Below are 18,375 nucleotides of genomic sequence, written 5' to 3' on the forward strand. Positions count from 1 at the left end.
TGGTAAATTTTCTAACAAGATGACGAAACCAAGGCTGGGCAACTATTCTGCAGAGATATATAGAAGGAAATTCTTTTGAACTCCAAAATCCTATGTAGTTTTAAGGAAAAAATGTATTATTTTTGTTACCTTATGTATTCATGGTTGATTTCTCTAAACCTCTACACCATAGAGCAACACTAAAATTACTATAGAATGAATGTCCCAGACTTATGCTGATATTAGGCTGAATTCACATTTGTGGGGAAAGAGCATTCCATTAAGTCCTTAAATGATTTAGGGACTTAATTCTTACTAGTTAAATCCAGTAGAGGGCAATATTGTACCATCAGTTTGGTTTATTAGTCTTTCATGGGTAGCATGTGGGAAATATTTTGCTCAGATTATTGACTTTAAATGGATGTACTGTGTCTTAGATGTTGGTTGTATGAAACACCCTATTTCTCAGTATCCAATATGATAAGGTTGGAGTTTTATTTGTCAAATCCAAACTTTTCTTTTTTCATTTATTATAATTTTATATATCCACGTTTTGCCCTAAGTACTACAAATTATACAAAGCCCTAGAAAAATAGCTAAGAATAGAAGGTAGTGCCTTTTCTGGGGTGACATTTTTTACTTAAGAAACTATCTTTAAAAATTCCTGACAAATGAGTATTCAAAAAATTTGATATATATATATATATTTTAAAATTCTGTAGGTGCTTAACCAGTTTGGGATCATTGATCTCATTTAGAATATGAAGAAAGTAATGAATTTGCTTGTCCTAAGAATATACATATTCAAAATTTTGCGTGTACTTATAGAGGTTTCTTGAATTTCCAACCATTAATTTTAGGATCTTTCTTAATTGAATACTTCAGTAAAATTTGTCCTGTTATTAATTGATGAGCTTATTTTTTGTAAAGCACTTTTTTTCTGTTTTTATTCCATTGATCGGAATTAGACTACAATAGAGTATCACATTCAAGTTTATGTTTTATGTGTTAACTAGGCTGCCTGTCTTCATTAACCCAATTCTTTGATGGGGTATGTGTTTTTTTCTCCATTTCCTTGGCTTCTCAATTTTTATTTTGCTTGACAGTCACCCTTCTTAAATCTTGTTGCTTTCACTTGCCATTTAAGACAAATCCAAGGCCCATTTCATTGTGTAAGCCTTTTCTGAGCTAGTAACTAAGGAGTTTTCAGAATTTATAACCCTATTTTTGGTTGGATTATTTGTCTTAAACTTCCTTCAGTTTCTTTGTGACCCGTTTATCCATGTAAAGCATTTTTCCAAGATTGCTGAATGAAGCATTGTAAAACATGCAAAATTATAGAAATTACCATCTTTGCTCCTTAAGGATCTTTCAGTAGAATCTTCATGGGTGACTCCAGTGTTGGATAGTAATCTTGGTATGTTTTAAGTACACAGACTGCAACTTTTGAAACCCTTCACAGGACATGAGTGTTTCCATGCAGCATTCCAGGGCTATCTTCCTTATGAAAAGTATCTCCAGGAGCTTGCCCCTGTGAGTATACCAGTGCATGAAAGTCTGCATTATTAGAACAAGGAAATCATAGATCTTTAAGAGACCCTGGTGATCATCTAGAAGAGAACTTCCTACCTTTTTTATGGCACTTACTTAAATGATGGTATCCATATGATCATGATTTCTTGGAGCCCTACTTAGGCCACCACTTCAGGTGTAAACCTGTTCATACCTATCAAGAATGCATAATGGAGAGTCTGGAAATTCTCAACTTCTATGTTTAAGGTAACCCCTTTTTAATATCTGAAAGTTTAGTGGGTCCCTGGTACTTGTGAATTGAAAAGATACATGTGGGTAAATTTTTTATCCTTACGTAGAGGAACCACTTAATCTAATCATTTCATTCATCTCCAGTTGAAGAGCAGGAAACCAAAGCTCATAGAGGTTATGGGATTTGTCCAATGTCTCATTTATTGGAATTTAGGTGTGCCTTCCTGGTCTTTTTTTTTTTTTTTTTTTTTTAACTATACCATCTCTCCATCATGTATTTTATTTATGTAACTACCTTGGCTTCATGGGCGTTATCTTCCTATTATCATGTTTTTGTAAAAAATATATTTTTTAGTTGTAGGTGGACATAATACTTTTATTTTATTTTATTTGTTTAAATTCTTTTTTTTAAAGATGTTGATGGACCTTTATTTATTTTTTTTATTTATATGTGGTGCTGAGACTCGAACCCAGTGCCTCACACATGCGAGGCAAGTACTCTACCACTGAGCCACAACCCCAGCCCCCGATCTTTGTTTTATTTTTATGTGGTGCTGAGGATTGAACCCAGTGCCTCATGTGTGGTAGGTGAGCCCTCTACCACTGAGCTGCAACCTAAGCCCTCTGTGGGTTCTTTTAAAAAATAATTTATTTAAAAATGTATTGGTGCATTAAAATTATACATAATAGTGGGATTCATTGTGAGTATTCATACCTGCCCATGACATAATTTGATCCTTTGAATTCCCCAGAACCTCCCTTTTTCCTCCCTTCCTTCCTTCCCCCCGCCCTGTCCCCTTCTTCTATGGGTCTCCCTTCTATTTTCATGAGATCTCCCCTTTTTTTCCCTCTCCCTCTAGCTTCCACATATGAGAGAAAACATATGACCCTTGACTTTCTGATTCTGTCTTATTTTGCTTAACATAATCCTCTCAAGTTGTATCCATTTTCCTGCAAATTACATAATTTTTTTATAACTGAATAAAACTTCATTGTGTATATACACCACACTCTTTATCTGTTGACAGACACCTTGGCTGGTTCCATAATTTGTGAATTGCACTGCTGTAAACATTGGATATGCATGTATTGTTATTGTATGCTGACTTTCATTCTTTTGGATAAATATCAAGGAGTGGTAGAGTCATATGGTAGTTCCCTTTCTAGTCTTTTGAGGGATCTCCATGTTGACTTCCATAATGGTTACACTAATTTGCAATCCTACCAACAGTGTATAAGAGTTCCTTTTTCCTTGCCAGTGTTTGTTACTATTTGTATTCTTGATGATTGCCATTCTAACTGGAGTAAGATGAAATCTCAGTGTAATTTTGATTTGCATTTCCCTGATTGCTAAAGATACAGAACTTTTTTTTATGTGTCTTTTGACCAATAGAAATGTTTGTTTAGTTTGCCCATTTGTTGATTGGGTTATTTGTTTCATTTGGGGTTAAGTTTTTTGAGTTTTTTATATATTCTGGTATTAATCCTGATAGAAGAATAGCTGGCAGAGATTTTTAATTGTTCTGTAGGTTCTCTGTTCAGGCTCTAAATTGTTTCCATTGCTAAGTAGAAGCTTTTAAATTTAATGTTATCCCATTCTTGGCATTATTTCCTGAGCTTTAAGAATTCTACTGAGGAAGTTTAACAATATTGATTCTGCAAATCCATGAACATGGTAGGTCTTTGCATTCTCTAGTGTCTTTTTCAGTGTTCTATAATTTTCATTGTAGGGGTCTTTCACCTTCTTGGGTAGATTTATTCCTCAGTATTTTATTTATTTTTGAAACTATGTAAATGGAGTTGTTTTCCTACTTTTTTGCAGATTAATTATTTATGTATAGAAAATATTTTGATTTTCATATCTTATTCCTTTCCTGAATTTGTTTATTAGTTCTAGCAGTCTTATGGTGGAACTTTTTGGATCTTTTAAGTATAGGATCATAATATCTGCAAAGAGTAATAATTTGACTTCTTCCTTTCCTATTTGTCTCCCTTTTATTTCTTCTCTTGCCTAATTGCTCTGGATAAAATTTCAAAATACTGTATTGAATGGGGTAGTGAGAATGAATATCCTTTTCTCTTCCATTCAGTATGATGTTTGCTATGGATTTGTCATACATAGGCTTTAGGATGTTGAGGTAAGCTCCTTCTATCCCTAGTTTCTTCATTGTTTGTGTCATGAATGAATGCTGAATTTTGTCAGACTTTTTCTGCTTCTATTGAAATGATCATTTAAATTTTGCCCTTGATTCTATTTATGTGGCAAATTGCATTTATTGATTTGTGTATGTTGAATCATCCTTGCATGCCTGGAATGAAAGCAACTTGATCATGATGTATTATTGTATATGGTCTTGATGTATTATTGAATATGATTTACTAAAATTTTATTATTAGAAATCTTTACATTTATGTTCATCAAGGATATTGGTCTGTAATTTTCTTTCCTTGATGTGTCCTTATTGATTTTGGTATCAGGGTGATATTTGCATCATAGAATGAATTAGAAGTATTTCACCTCTTTTTCTTTCATGGAATAATTTAAGGAGCATTGGGATTAATTCTTCTTTAAAGATCTAGTTGAATTCAGCTTAGAATTCATCTGGTCCTGGGCTTTTCTTTGTTGTAAGGATTTTCAATCTTATTGTTATTGGGTTTTTTAGACCTCTTGGTTGAGTTTTGGTAGTCCATATGTATCTAGAAATTTACTCATTTCTTCAAGATTTTCTAATTTATCAGAATATAAGTTTTCAAAAAATTCTCAGTGAATCTCTGGATTTCAGTGATGTCTCTATGGTGATATCTCCCTTTTCCTCTCTAATTTTATTAATTTAGATCTTCCCTCTCTTTTTGGTTAATTTGGCTAAGCATTTCTCAATACAACTCTTTGATACATTGATCCTTTATGTATATTTTTAAATTCTCTATTTCTTTCATTTTGGCTCTTAATTATTTCCTTCCTTCTACTTGTTTTAGAATTGGTTCATTCATGTTTTTCTAGGGCCTTGAGCTGCATCATGAGGTTGCTTATTTGGTATCTTTCTGATTTTTATTGTAGCAACTCATAGCTATAAACTTTCTTTTTCATAGTGTCCCAGAGAGTCTGATATGTTGTATCTCTATTCTCATTTGCTTCTAAAATTTTAAAAATTTCTCCCTTGATTTCTTCTATGACCCATTCATCACTCAAAAGTGCATTGTTCAGGGAGAGGGATCCAAAACGGCAGAATAGAGGAGGTTGCATTCCTGGCTGCTCTGTGGTATGAAACCAAGAAAGCAGACAGGGAGCCTCTCCTCAAGGTGGGTGAACAAGGAAAGGGGGTTGGATTTTACTGGAACCAAAAACTGGACATTCAAAGTAGTCTAGGGACATGGTAGGTTAGATATAATAAAATAAGGAAAAAATCTCCAGCAGCATAGCAGCTGCCACAGCAGGCCAGAAGTATCAGCCAGAGAGGTTCCTCCTTGAGTGTAATAGAGGGATAAGGGAAATTAAAGGGACCTGGATTTTTGGGAGACCCAAGTTGTGTCTAAGTACGGAGTGTTTAGAGACCAAGGACATTGCCCAGCAAATCTGAAGGACTCACTGCATGATATCCATGTGTGGGGAGGGAAGCCACCATCTCTCTAGGCAGCTTGTGGAAGACGAAGGAAGTAACCATTTTTCAGCTTTGGCATGGGGGAGGCAACTGAGGAAACCGAATACTGGCAAACCTGACTTTGACCTGAAATATAGTCCCAACATAGAGTGTGCTTAAGTGACCAGAAGAAAATCAAACGTGGAGAGAGGTTTAAACAGGAGACAACTGGTTGTGGAAACCCGCTGAGCTTTACCCATCCCCCTTCCAGTCCAATTGCTTGCAGGACCAACTGGGGGAGATGCATCTGGCCAGGAACTCGGAAGGGTGAGAGAAATTGTTTGGAGACTGAACTGGAGACCAGGAAATATGGGGTCTGCAGGTGACAGGGGACAAAGAATTGGGTCCCCCACCACAGGAGTAGAACACAGAGGAGATCCCTTCAAGGTGGACCAGCAAGCACTGGGCACTGGAGGTTTGCTGATTTAAAATCTCCAGACCAATTAGTATTCATTGAAGAGCCTGGAGCCTGCCTATTCCTAAATCCTGCCTCCAGGAATTCCGCCTATGGGATTGCCTTTCTCACTCCAGCAGGCCAGAGGGTGGATCATCACACTCCAGAAGAACCCACCTAAAACTGCTGAGAATAGAACCAGAATATTTTGAACTCCAAGAAAGAATTCTTTAACTTTTCTTCATGATTTTTTTTTCTAATTCTTTTTCACAGTTTAATTGTGACCTTAATGGTACATGGACATTTATACAGTTTCCTTTTTCTTCTTCTTCTTCTCATCTCTATCATTTTTGAGGCCAGTTATTTTACATGGATTAATTTTTTGTGAAGTAGGATGTTTGACTAGTGTGTTTTAGTTTTGTTTTGTATTCTTATATTTTAATTTTTAAGGTGTGTGTGTGTGTGTGTGTGTGTGTGTGTGTGTGTGTGTGTGTGTGGGTGGTGCTGGGGATTGAACCCAGGGCCTTGTGCTTGCGAGGCAAGCTAACTGGGCTATATCCCCAGTCCTATTTTTAATTTTAAAAAATTTTTACTTTATATATATTTTTTTCTCCTACCTGTTTCCCTTGATTTTCTCTTTTCTTCTGCTAACAGCCAATGTATATTGCTCTCTTTCACTCTTCCTTTAATCTTTTACTTCTGTCTTCTTTCCTTCTCCCACGTAATCATCATATCCTATATCACTTCTGTTTTCTCCCTGTCTACCCTTTGAAAATGTAAACCCTTTCACAAACTTGCTGTTTTTATTATAGGCACTAACTGATCGTATTTTTTTTTAAATTTTTTTTTTAAATACTTGTAGATGGACACAAAACCTTTATTTATTTTTATGTGATGCTGAGTATTGAACCCAATACCTTACACATGCTAGGCAAGTGCTCTACCACTGAGCCACAGCTCCAACCCTGATCATATTATTTCTGTTTATTGTAATAATTAACACTATAGACATCATGGTAGGAAGTATTTGGTTTAATGCTGTAAATCATTTGCATTGGTTGTTGTTATTGTTTGTTTTCCCCTAAACAGTGAGGTACTGAAAACCTTCAGGGACACTATAAGTCCACAGAGTAGAAACTCTGCTGCCTCAGATCCATACTGCTGGATGGGTAGACGCACAACAACATGAAAAAGCAAGGGAACAAATCACCCCAAGCAAACCAAGATACTCCAATAACACAATCTATCGATACAACAGTGGGAGAAATGTCAGAGGAAAAGTTTAGAATTCATATAATTAAACTGATTTGCAAAGTAAAGGATGATATAAGAGGGCAAATACAGGTAGCAAAAGATTAGTTCAATAAAGTGATAGAGATTCTGAGAAAACACCAAACAGAAATCCTTGAAATGAAGGAACCAGTAAACCAAATTAAAAATTCAGTAGAAAGCATCACCAGCAGACTAGACCACTTGGAAAACAGAACCTCAGGCAATGAAGACAAAATATATATTCTTGAAAATAGAGTTCACCACAGAGAGATGTTAAGAACCATGAACAGAACTTCTAAGAATTATGGGATAACATGAAAAGACCAAATGTAAGATTTATCAGGATATATGATGGTGTGGAGATACAAACCAAAGGAATGCACAAACTTTTCAATGAAATAATATTAGAAAATTTCCCAAACCTAAAAAATGAAATGGAAAATCAAATATAAGAGGCTTATAGGACCCCAAATATGCAAAATTACAACAGATCCACATCAAAGCACATTATAATGAAAATGCCAGCACACAGAATGAGAATAGAATTTTAAAGGCTCTGAGAGAAAAATATCAGATTACATATAGGGGGAAACCAATTTGAATCTCAGCGGATTTCTCAACCCAGACCCTCAAAGCTACGAGGATATATAACATATACCAAGCCCTGAAAGAAAATGGATGCCTGCCAAGAATCCTATGTCCAGCAAAATTGAGCTTCAGACTTGAAGATGAAATAAAACCCTCCATGATAAAAATTAAAAGAATTTGCCACCAGAAAGCTTGCACTTCAGAATTTTTTTTTTTTCTTTTGCAGTGCTAGGGATTGAACCCAGGTCCTTGTGCATTCGAGGCAAGCACTCTACCAACTGAGCTACATCCCCAGCCCCAGAATATTCTTAACAAAATATTCCATGAAGATGAAATGAAAAAAAAAAAAAAAAAAAAAAGTGAAAACCAGTGAAGGGAGGAACTTCACTAAAGGAATAGTCAATCAAAGGAGAAACTAACTCAAATTAAAAACTAGAAATAAACCAAAATAACCAGGAACACAAATCATATTAATAACCTTGAACATTAATGGCCTGAACTCATCAATCAAAAGACATAGACTAGAAGATTGGATTAAAAAATAAGACCCAACAATATGTCGTCTCCAAGAGACTCACCTCACAGGCAAAGACATCCACAGACTGAAGATGAAAGGATGGGAAAAAACATACCACTCACATGGATCTCGTAAACAAGCCTGGGTTTCATATTCATAACAGATAAAGTGGACATCAAACCAAATTTAATCAGAAGAGACAAAGAAGGACATTTCATACTGCTTAAGGGAATTATACATCAAGAAGACATAACAATTTAAAATATTTATGCCCCAAACAGTGGAGCATCTATGTACATCAAACAAACCCTTCTCAATTCCAAGAATCAAATAGACCACATCACAGTAATACTGGGTAACTTAAACATACCTCTGTCATCACTGGATAGATCCTCCAAACAAAACTAAAGAAGCTATAGAAGTATAAAATACAATTGATAATTTAGACTTAATAGATATATATAGAATATTTCATCCATTAATGACTGAATGCACTTCCTTCTCAGCAGCACATGGATCCTTCTCTAATATAGACCATGTTATGTAAGCTATCACATATGTTGGCATACAATTGTAATATTACCTTAATATGTGTTTAGAATCTGTTGGGTTATTGTGATAGCTCCCTTTCCATTGATACTAAGTTTTATGTTCTTGCTTTTTTCTTGATTGGACTTATTTGATTTTTATCAAATTTTAGCTCTATTATTTCTTCTCTATTTCATATATTTCTGCTCCTACTCTTATTTTTTCCTTCCTACTACATAATTTGAAAATAATTTGATCGTTATTCTAGCTTCCTTCTGATACAAGTACTTTAAGTTATATATGTTCATCTGAGTACTGTTTCATGTTTTAAGCTTTTATTATCACTAAGTTCAAAGCATTTTTTATTTTGCTTTGCTGTGCACAAGTTTTTTTAATTTTAATTTTTACAGACTGCATTTTGGTTCATTGTACACAAATGGGGCACATTTCATTTCTATGGTTGTACATGATGTAGATGCGCACCATTTGTGTAATTATACATGTACATAGGGTAATGATGTCTGTCCCATTCTGCTATCTTTCCTTCCCCCACTTCCTACCCCCCCATTTCCCTCTACATAATCCAAAGTTCCTTCATTCTTCTCTTACCCCCTTTTTCCTCCCCACCTTATGTATCATTATCTACTTACAGTGAAAACATTTGGCCTTTGGTTTTTTGGGATTGGCTTTTCTGACTTAGCATGATATTCTCCAACTCCATCCATTTACCTGCAAATGCCATAATTTTATTCTTCTTTGCAGCTGAATAATATTCCATTGTGTATATATACCACAGTTCCTTTATCCATTCATCTGTTGAAGGGTATCTAGGTTGGTTCCATTATCTAGCTATCGTGAATTGAGCTGCTATAAACGTTGATGTGGCTATGTTACTGTTACTGTTACTGATAATTGGTGGGTCCATTCCAAGTTTTCTGAGGAATCTCCATACTGCTTTCCAGAGGTGACTGCGCCAATTTGCATCCACTAGTGATATATGAGTGTGCCTTTTCCCCCAAAACCATGCCAACAGTTATTATTGCTTGTGTTCTTTTTTTTTTTTTTTTTTTTTTTGCGGTGCTGGGGATTGAACCCAGGGCCTTGTGCTTACGAGGCAAGCACTCTACCAACTGAGCTATCTGCCCCCCAACCCCTTGCTTGTGTTCTTGATAATAGCCATTCTGATTAGAATGAGATGAAATCTTAGGGTGGTTTTGATTTGCATTTCTCTAATTACTAGAGATGATGAACACTTTTTCATATATTTGATTCCCTGTATATCTTTTTCTGTGAAGTGTCTGTCCAGTTTCTTAGCCCATTTATTGATTGGGTTCTTTGTATTTTTGGTGTAAAGTTTTTTAAGTTCTTTATAAATTTTGGAGATTAGTGCTCTATCTGAAGTGCATGTGGAAAAGATTTTCTCCCACTCTGTAGGGTCTCTTTTCACATTATTGATTGTTTCCTTTGCTAAGAAAAAGCTTTTTAGTTTGAATCCATCCCATTTATTGATTCTTGCTTTCATTTCTCATGCTCTGGAAGTCTTGTTAAGGAAGTATGGTCCTAAGCCAACATAATGAAGATTTGGGACTGCTTTTTCTTCTGTTTGGTGCAGGGTCTCTGGTCTAATTCCTAGGTCCTTGATCCATTTTGAGTTGAGTTTTGTGCAGGGTGAGACATAGGGTCTAATTTCATTTTACTACATATGGATTTCCAGTTTTGCCAGCACCATTCGTTGAAGAGGCTGTTTTTTCTCCATTGTATGTTTTTGGCACTTTTTTTTTTTTTTTTTTTTTTTTTTTTTTTGGGTGCTGGGGATCGAACCCAGGGCCTTGTGCTTACAATGCAAGCACTCTACCAACTGAGCTATCTCCCCAGCCCCTGTTTTTGGCACTTTTGTCTAGTGTGAGATAACTGTATTTATGTGGGTTTGTCTCTGTGTCTTCTATTCTGTACCACTGGTCTACCTGTCTATTTTGATGCCAATACTATGCCTTGGTACTATTGCTCTGTGATATAGTTTAAGGTGTGGTATTGTGATACCTCCTACTTCACTCTTCCTGCTCAGGGTTGCTTTGGCTATTGTGGGTCTCTTATTCTTCCAAGTGAATTTCATGATTGCTTTCTCTATTTCTATGAGGAATGTCATTGGGATTTTAATTGTAATTGCTTTGAATCTCAAAGCACTTTTAATTAACTTTTCTTGTGCTTTCTTCCTTGACCTCTGAGATATTTATAAGTGTATCATTTAATTTTGAAATAGTTGACATGTAGAGTTGGGGTTCTATTTATCTTAAAGTGATTGATTTCTAATATAATAAATCATGCAGGAAATACAGTCTGCATGATTTCAAATTTTAAAAAAGTAATAAAAATGCTTTTATATTGATTGTATCGGTTACATACATGTCAAAACTGATCAAATTGCATACTTCAAATATGTTCATTTTATTGTACTTCAGTTTTACTCAATAAAGCTATGGGTACAAAAAGGTACATTGTTCAGAATCCATGTGTTTATGTGTTTCCTTGCTGTTGATTTCTGGTTTCATTCCATTATGATCTGATACGATGCAAGGAATTATATAAAAAAAATTTTTTTATATTTGTTAAGATTTACTTTGCGGCCTAAAATACAGTCTGTTGTGGAGAAAGTTCTATGAGCAACTGAGGAGAAAGTATTCATTTGTTGGTAGATGAACTATCCTATATATTTCTGGTAAGTTCATTTGATTTATAGTGTTTTTTAGGTCTGAAGTGTCTTTGCTGATTTTATGACCTATCTATTGGTTAAAGAAATCACCTAGTATTATTGTGTTGGGATCTATCTGAGCCTTTCAGTAGAGAAATGTTTGGTTTATGTAATTTTCTTGTTGGATTATTCCCTTTACCAATATGTAGTGACCCTCTTGTCTCTTCTGATTAGTTTTGGTTTAAAGTCTACTTTGTTGGATATGAGGGTATCTACTCTTGCTTGCTTTTGCACTTCATTTGCATGTAATATCATTTTCCATCCTTTCACTTCTAACTTGTAGATGTCTTTACCTGTAAGGTGAGTTTCTTGCAGGAAACATATAGTTAAGACTTTTAAATTCAATCTACCAGTCTATGTCTTTTAATTGGAAAGTTGAGGCCATTCCCATTCAGTGTTTTATAGAGAGGTATTTATTATTTCTTGCCATTTTGATTTATTTCTATGGCATTACCTTTTCTTAACCACTCACCTTATTAAGCTATACATTTAGGAACAAAACTGAGGGCCTAGGAATCCCAGAATGATGAATATAGGCAACTCTGCTATGTCAGAGGAAACATGGAATTAGACATGGTGTAAATTCAGGATTTTATTATTTGATACACATCTGAGACAAGTTCCAAGTGAGAAAGGATGAGACTTTGACATGCAGTGAGTCAAAGTCTTAAATAAAATGCACAACCTGGTTAAAATGGGCAATCAGAAGTCTAGCTATTATAGAACCCAGACAAGTAATAACTTGCTAGTAACTAATGAATCATTATCAGGGTACAGGCACAAGGAGCCCAACAAAAACAACCCAATTCCTGAGATCATTGTAGCATGCAACAAGGACTATTGTTCCTGGCAGTGGGTTGCTGAGGTCAAGTAGGGCTCAAAACAAGACTAATTCTAAAAACCACCAAAGTAATATAATGTATATTGGGTTCACGAATACACTTGTTAAGGCATTCAGACATATATTTAAATACATAAAGATTCATATGCTTACTTTCTAACTTTGCCATTTTCTTGACTTGAACCCAGTTAAGTACAGGTGGAAGCGAGAGCAAGAAAAGCAAAGGGGTTGCTGTGATTTGTCTACCAGTGTTGGTAGGGTACATTAAAAAATATGAGGTAGACTTAAGAACTTAGTTTCTTTTTTAATTTATATGGTCTAATTCTTGTGATAAGACATTCGGCATCCTTAAAATTTATAGTAAGAAATGGTAATGTGACTGGGTGCAGTGCTGCATGCCTGCCACTCCAGAGGCTTGGGAGGCTCAGGCAGGAGGCTCATGCGTTCAAAGCCAGCCTCAGCAACTTAGTGAGGCCCTAACTAATTCAGTGAAACCCTTTCTCTAAATAAAATACACAAAAGGACTGTGGATGTGGCTCAGTGGTTAAGTGCCCCTGGGTTCAATCCCCATACCAAAAAAAAAAGAGAGAGAGAAAGAAAAGAAATGGTAATATAACATAATTAAATAGAATAGAAGCTGAAGCAATCCTTTTTCTTCTTTGCAGTAACTAGGAATTGAACCCAGGAGCCCTTTAACATTGAGCTACATCCTGCCCTTTTTATTTTTTATTTTGAGATAGGGCCTTGAACTTGGGATCCTCCTGCTGCAGATACTGAGTCACCAGGATTATAGGTATGTGCCACAGATCTACAGATGGCTACAGATCTTTTTCCTTAAAAACTTCTCGCACTGGGCATGGTGATGCATCCTTGTGATCCCAGGGACTCAGGAGGCTGAGGTAGGAGGATCACAAGTTCAAGGCCAGCCCTAGCAATCTAGTGAAGCCCTAAGCAATTTAGCAATTTCAATTTTAAAAATAAAAATGGCTGGGAATGTAGCTCAGTGGTAAAATACCCCTAGGTTCAAACCCCAGTACTCAAAAAAAAAAATCAACAATGACCACAAAAAGGCATTTCTACACTAAATGCAACATATAAGCACGTTGTTTACCAACCATAGAGAGCCTTTAATCACTTTTTTCCTGAGTAATTTTTAGTATTGTGACTTAGTAGACAGAGTTTCAGAAAAAGTAAGCTTTTAATTTAGGCTCTTATGCTTGTTATGTTTTTTTTTTTTCTTATCACCTAGAGAAGTCATCATAGCCATTCTTTTTTCCGATATGATCACTGTGTTTTTAGAGTTAGTCATACCAACCTACTAAGTTATGATTGTTTTCAGTCATATATAATAATGATAACAAATATATGTGTGTGTATGTATATGTAAAGTGGTAGGTTTTATGTAGAACAGCCACATAACCATTGTGTTTTAGGAGCAGCAAGATAAAAATCCCTTTTTCAGGAAGACAAGCCACCACCATATGTTGAATATTTGCATGGCATAATGTGCTGCATGTGCCCCTCATTTAATCATCACAATCCCTTGAAGTAGGTGGTGTTTTTATTCCCACTTTAGAGATGAAATTGAAATTCAAGGTTACTTTGCTGATAACTAGCAGAATCAGGATTTGAACTCTCAAAAGTGAGTTATTGTGTTTCTGTGTTTATATGGAAGACCAGACCAAGTTCTGATCTTCACTGGTTTTCTCTCTCCAAATGATGCAATATCCTCAAACTTGGGAAAATGATCCTTGGTTTAAAACAAAAACAAACTAGGACTCTTGTAATATTTTAACAAGAGCAATAATTTAACAAGAGTGATGATAGACCATCAGTTTATTTTGTGATTTTTATTATAACTTTTCAGACAAAATTAAAATGATATTTTTAGCTCTTGCCTGGTACATTTGTGTTCAGGTTTTGTTAATAGATGACTGTCAATTGCAGAAGAGTTCTAGTCAAATACTGTATTATTTCATATATTTTAAATATAGAAATTACCATCATTTCTGTGTGGAACTTAGGAAGATTGGGGTGTGCGTGTGTGTTGGTGAATGTTGGTATAAAGTTCCTTAATTGAAGGTGAGAGTTACCAGTAAGGCTTTCACCTATGTCCTTTTGTCATGGAAATGTCCAAGAAAAGGAGGGTGGTGGCAAGTGCTGGCCTAAAGTTACACACATTAAACTTCACTATTGACTTCTCAGAAAATTCTTTCATTAAGAAATAATCCTAGTACTTTCTTCCTTTTGAAAATAGGAAGGATCAGGGGCTGGGGTTGTGGCTCAGTGGTAGAGCGCTTGCCTAGCACGCATGAGGCACTGGGTTCTTACCCCAGCACCACATTAAAAAACAAAACAAAAACAACAACCTAAACAAAATAAAGGTATTGTGTCCATCTATAACTGAAAGTATTTTTAAAAAAGGAAGGGTCAGCAAAATAGTTTTAGGTCAGGTTTGTCTGTTAGGAAGTGTTGATTAATCTCAGTGCTCAGCAACTCTTCCTTTTTAAAATTAGCTTGTTCTGCTTTAAGTATTAGAAGATATTTTTACAAATTTTCCCTTTTGAACAAAACGGAATCTGTTTTTCCCTCACTATTATTAACATAGTATCAATACTAGTGGGATCTGTTTTCCAGATAAGATCCCATTCAAAGACCCAGGTGGAAATGTTTAACGGGGACATTTTTTTCTAAGAAAAATCTAAGCCTCTTTTTCCTTGTTCTTACATTTATTATGCAAAGTTATCCAGTTTTTTCCTTCTTTTCTTGAGAAAAAGGAAAAATAAGGTTTATTACTTTGCAAGCAGAGGAGAAACACAGAAGACTCCTGTCTCGAAGGCTGTGATTCTGCCCATCAGCAGGAACAGGGAGCTTTTAAAGAGGTGACTCAAAGGCTACATTCCATGTGTTCTCTGTCTGGAGTTGTAATTCACTTATTAATTTGGGACAGTCATTTCTGAGATTTTCTGGTACCATCCCCAAAGTCTGGATTACTTTGTTCCAGTTTTTTTAATAAGACAAATACTTTTCTACTAATTTTGGCAGTCATTTATAAACTGATGTGCAAGAGTGGTCATTTCACAATGCTGCTATCCTTTTCTGCTTCTAGCTGTGGTTTAACAATTAGTGGGAGATCAGCTGGTAATATGGCAGTCTCTGCAACTATAGCAAGAGCACTCAGCAGGTTCTGGCAAAAGGAAGAGGGCAAGTTTTTTATTTTAAAAAATTTTGGGGGCGATCCAAGATGGCGGACTACAGGGTGACTGTATCTCCAGTGGCTCCAGAACCCAGGATTCAAGAAGGGGAGGCATTGAGAGACTCGGACTAAAATAGAGCCACGGGGTGAGTCTCCCCCACCGGGTGAAGCTCGGCCTGGGCGGCAGGCCCGGATAGGGGCGGCTTATCAGAGTAGGGCAGGGCAGCTAGAGTCTTCCCCAGGCAGCCCTGCGTACTCTGGTGGTGGGCTCCTCCCACACAGCCAGCTTCTCCAGCTTCTCGGAGCAGGCCCCCCCAGTGAGAGCCTTTCTGCACAGAACCAGCTCCAAGTCCCTGAGCCAGCGCGGTGAGCTCCGGCCCGCAGGCAGTTTTAGGGACCAGGACAGGACAGCCAGGGACTTCCCCAAGCAGCCTGGCCCCCTCCGGCGGGAGGCGCCTTTCAAGGCTAGCTTCTCGGAGCAGACCGTCCAGTGAGAACCTTTCTACACAGAGCCAGCCACAAGTCCCCAAGCCAGTGGAGAGCTCTGACCTGCAAGCAGCCTCTGGGACCAGGGCAGGGCAGCCAGAGACTTCTCCAGGCGATCCTGCCCGCTCCGGCTGCAGGCTCTTTCCACCAGGCGATCCAAGATGGCGGACTAGAGGGTGACTGCATCTCCAGTCACTCCAGAACCCAGGATTCAAGAAGGGGAGGCATTGAGAGATTCGGACTAAAATAGAGCCACGGGGTAAGTCTCCCCCACCGGGTGAAGCTCGGCCTGGGCGGCAAGCACGGATAGGGGCGGCTTATCAGAGCAGGGCAGGGCAGCTAGAGTCTTCCCCAGGTAGCCCTGCTCACTTTGGCGGTGGGCTCCTCCCACATGGCCAGCTTCTCGGAGCAGGCCCCCCAGTGAAAGCCTTTCCACACCGAGCCAGCTCCAAGCCCTGGAACCAGTAGCAGGCTAGGGGCAGCTTTCTTCAGAAGCACTGCATTATCAAGTTCTTCCAAGACTTCAGGCTACTGAAGGCTGGGAGGTGATACACTGGAAATCTACAGGGACACTGTAAGCCAATAGAGGAAATCTGTAATATCTCAGAGTCCCACTGACATCTGACCAATATGAGAAAACAAGGGAAGAAAATGTCCCAAACAAACCTAGATACTATATCAATAAAACCCAATGACAGCACAGCAGAAGAAATGTCAGAAAGGGAGTTCAGAATGTACATAATTAAAACAATCAGGGAAGCAAACGAGGAGATGAAAGAGCAAATGCAGGCATTGAAGGAGGAGATGAAAGAGCAAATGCAGGCATTAAATGATAGCACCAATCAACAGTTAAAAGAGCAAATATGGGAAACAAGAGATCATTTCAATAAAGAGTTAGAGATACTGAAAAAAAAACAAACAAACAAATTCTTGAAATGAAGGAAACAATAAACCAAGTTAAAAACTCCATAGAAAGCATAACCAATAGGATAGAACACCTGGAAGATAGAACCTCAGACATTGAAGACAAAATATTTAATCTTGAAGACAAAGTTGACCAAACAAAGAAGATGGTAAGAAATCATGAACAGAACCTACAAGAATTATGGGATATTATGAAAAGGCCAAATTTAAGAATTATTGGGATTGAAGAAGGCTTAGAGAAACAAACCAAAGGAATGAACAATCTATTCAATGAAATAATATCAGAAAATTTCCCAAATCTGAAGAATGAAATGGAAAACCAAGTACAAGAGGCTTATAGGACTCCAAATATACAAAATTACAACAGACCCACATCAAGGCACATTATTATGAAAATACCTAACCCACAAAATAAAGTCAGAATTTTAAAGGCCGCGAGAGAAAAGAATCAAATTACATTCAGGGGGAAACCAATAAGAATATCAGCAGATTTTTTAATCCAGACCCTAAAAACTAGAAGGGCCTGGAACAACATTTACCAAGCCCTGAAAGAAAATAGATGCCAACCAAGAATCTTATACCCAGCAAAACTTACTTTCAGATTTGACGATGAACTAAGATCCTTCCATGATAAACAAAAGCTAAAGGAATTTACAAAAAGAAAGCCAGCATTACAGAACATTCTCAGCAAAATATTCCATGAGGAAGAGATGAAAAACAACGATGCAAATCAGTAACGGGAGGAACTAGCCTAAAAGAATAGCCAAATAAAGGAGAAACCAAATCATGTCAAAAAACAAAAATGAGTCAAATGACTGGGAATACAAATCATATATCAGTAATAACCCTGAATGTTAATGGCCTGAACTCATCAATCAAAAGACATAGACTGGCAGATTGGATTAAAAAGAAAAATCCAACAATATGCTGCCTGCAAGAGACTCATCTCATAGAAAGAGATACCCATAGACTAAAGGTGAAAGGATGGGAAAAAACCTACCACGCACATGGACTCAGTAAAAAAGCGGGGGTTTCCATCCTTATATCAGATAAAGTGGACTTCAAGCCAAAGTTAGTCAGAAGGGATAAAGAAGGACATTACATACTGCTTAAGGGAAGCATAAATCAGCAAGACATAACAATCATAAATACCTATGCCCTGAACATTAGCTTTTCCATGTACGTCAAACAAATCCTTCTCAATTCCAGAAATCAAATAGACCACAACACAATAATACTAGGCGATTTTAACACACCTCTCTCACCACTGGATAGATCTTCCAAACAAAAATTGAATAAAGAAACCATAGATCTCAATAACACAATCAACAATTTAGACTTAACTGACATATATAGAATATACCATACACCAAAGAATGAATACACTTTCTTCTCAGCAGCATATGGATCCTTCTCTAAAATAGACCATATTTTATGCCACAAAGCTACTGTTAGCAAATACAAGAAGATAGAGATACTACCTTGTACTCTATCAGATC

At 36.8% G+C, this 18,375-nt stretch overlaps 1 protein-coding gene across 5 annotated transcripts in view; it reads left to right on the forward strand.

Annotated features, from left to right (window-relative positions):
• PUS10 (pseudouridine synthase 10) overlaps positions 1-18,375 on the forward strand; it is a 103,522-nt gene that overhangs the window by 14,117 nt on the left and 71,030 nt on the right. The window contains exon 2 of one of the 5 annotated variants that reach the window (XM_079109719.1): positions 3,834-3,881. The exons of the other annotated variants lie outside the window; for them this stretch is intronic. The gene's annotated coding sequence lies outside the window, so the exon portion shown is untranslated. The remainder of the gene's footprint in view (positions 1-3,833; positions 3,882-18,375) is intronic. 5 annotated transcript variants of the gene reach the window in all.

The sequence above is a fragment of the Sciurus vulgaris genome (assembly GCF_902686455.1).
Source record: "Sciurus vulgaris genome assembly, chromosome: 14".
NCBI classification, from domain to species: Eukaryota; Metazoa; Chordata; class Mammalia; order Rodentia; family Sciuridae; genus Sciurus; species Sciurus vulgaris.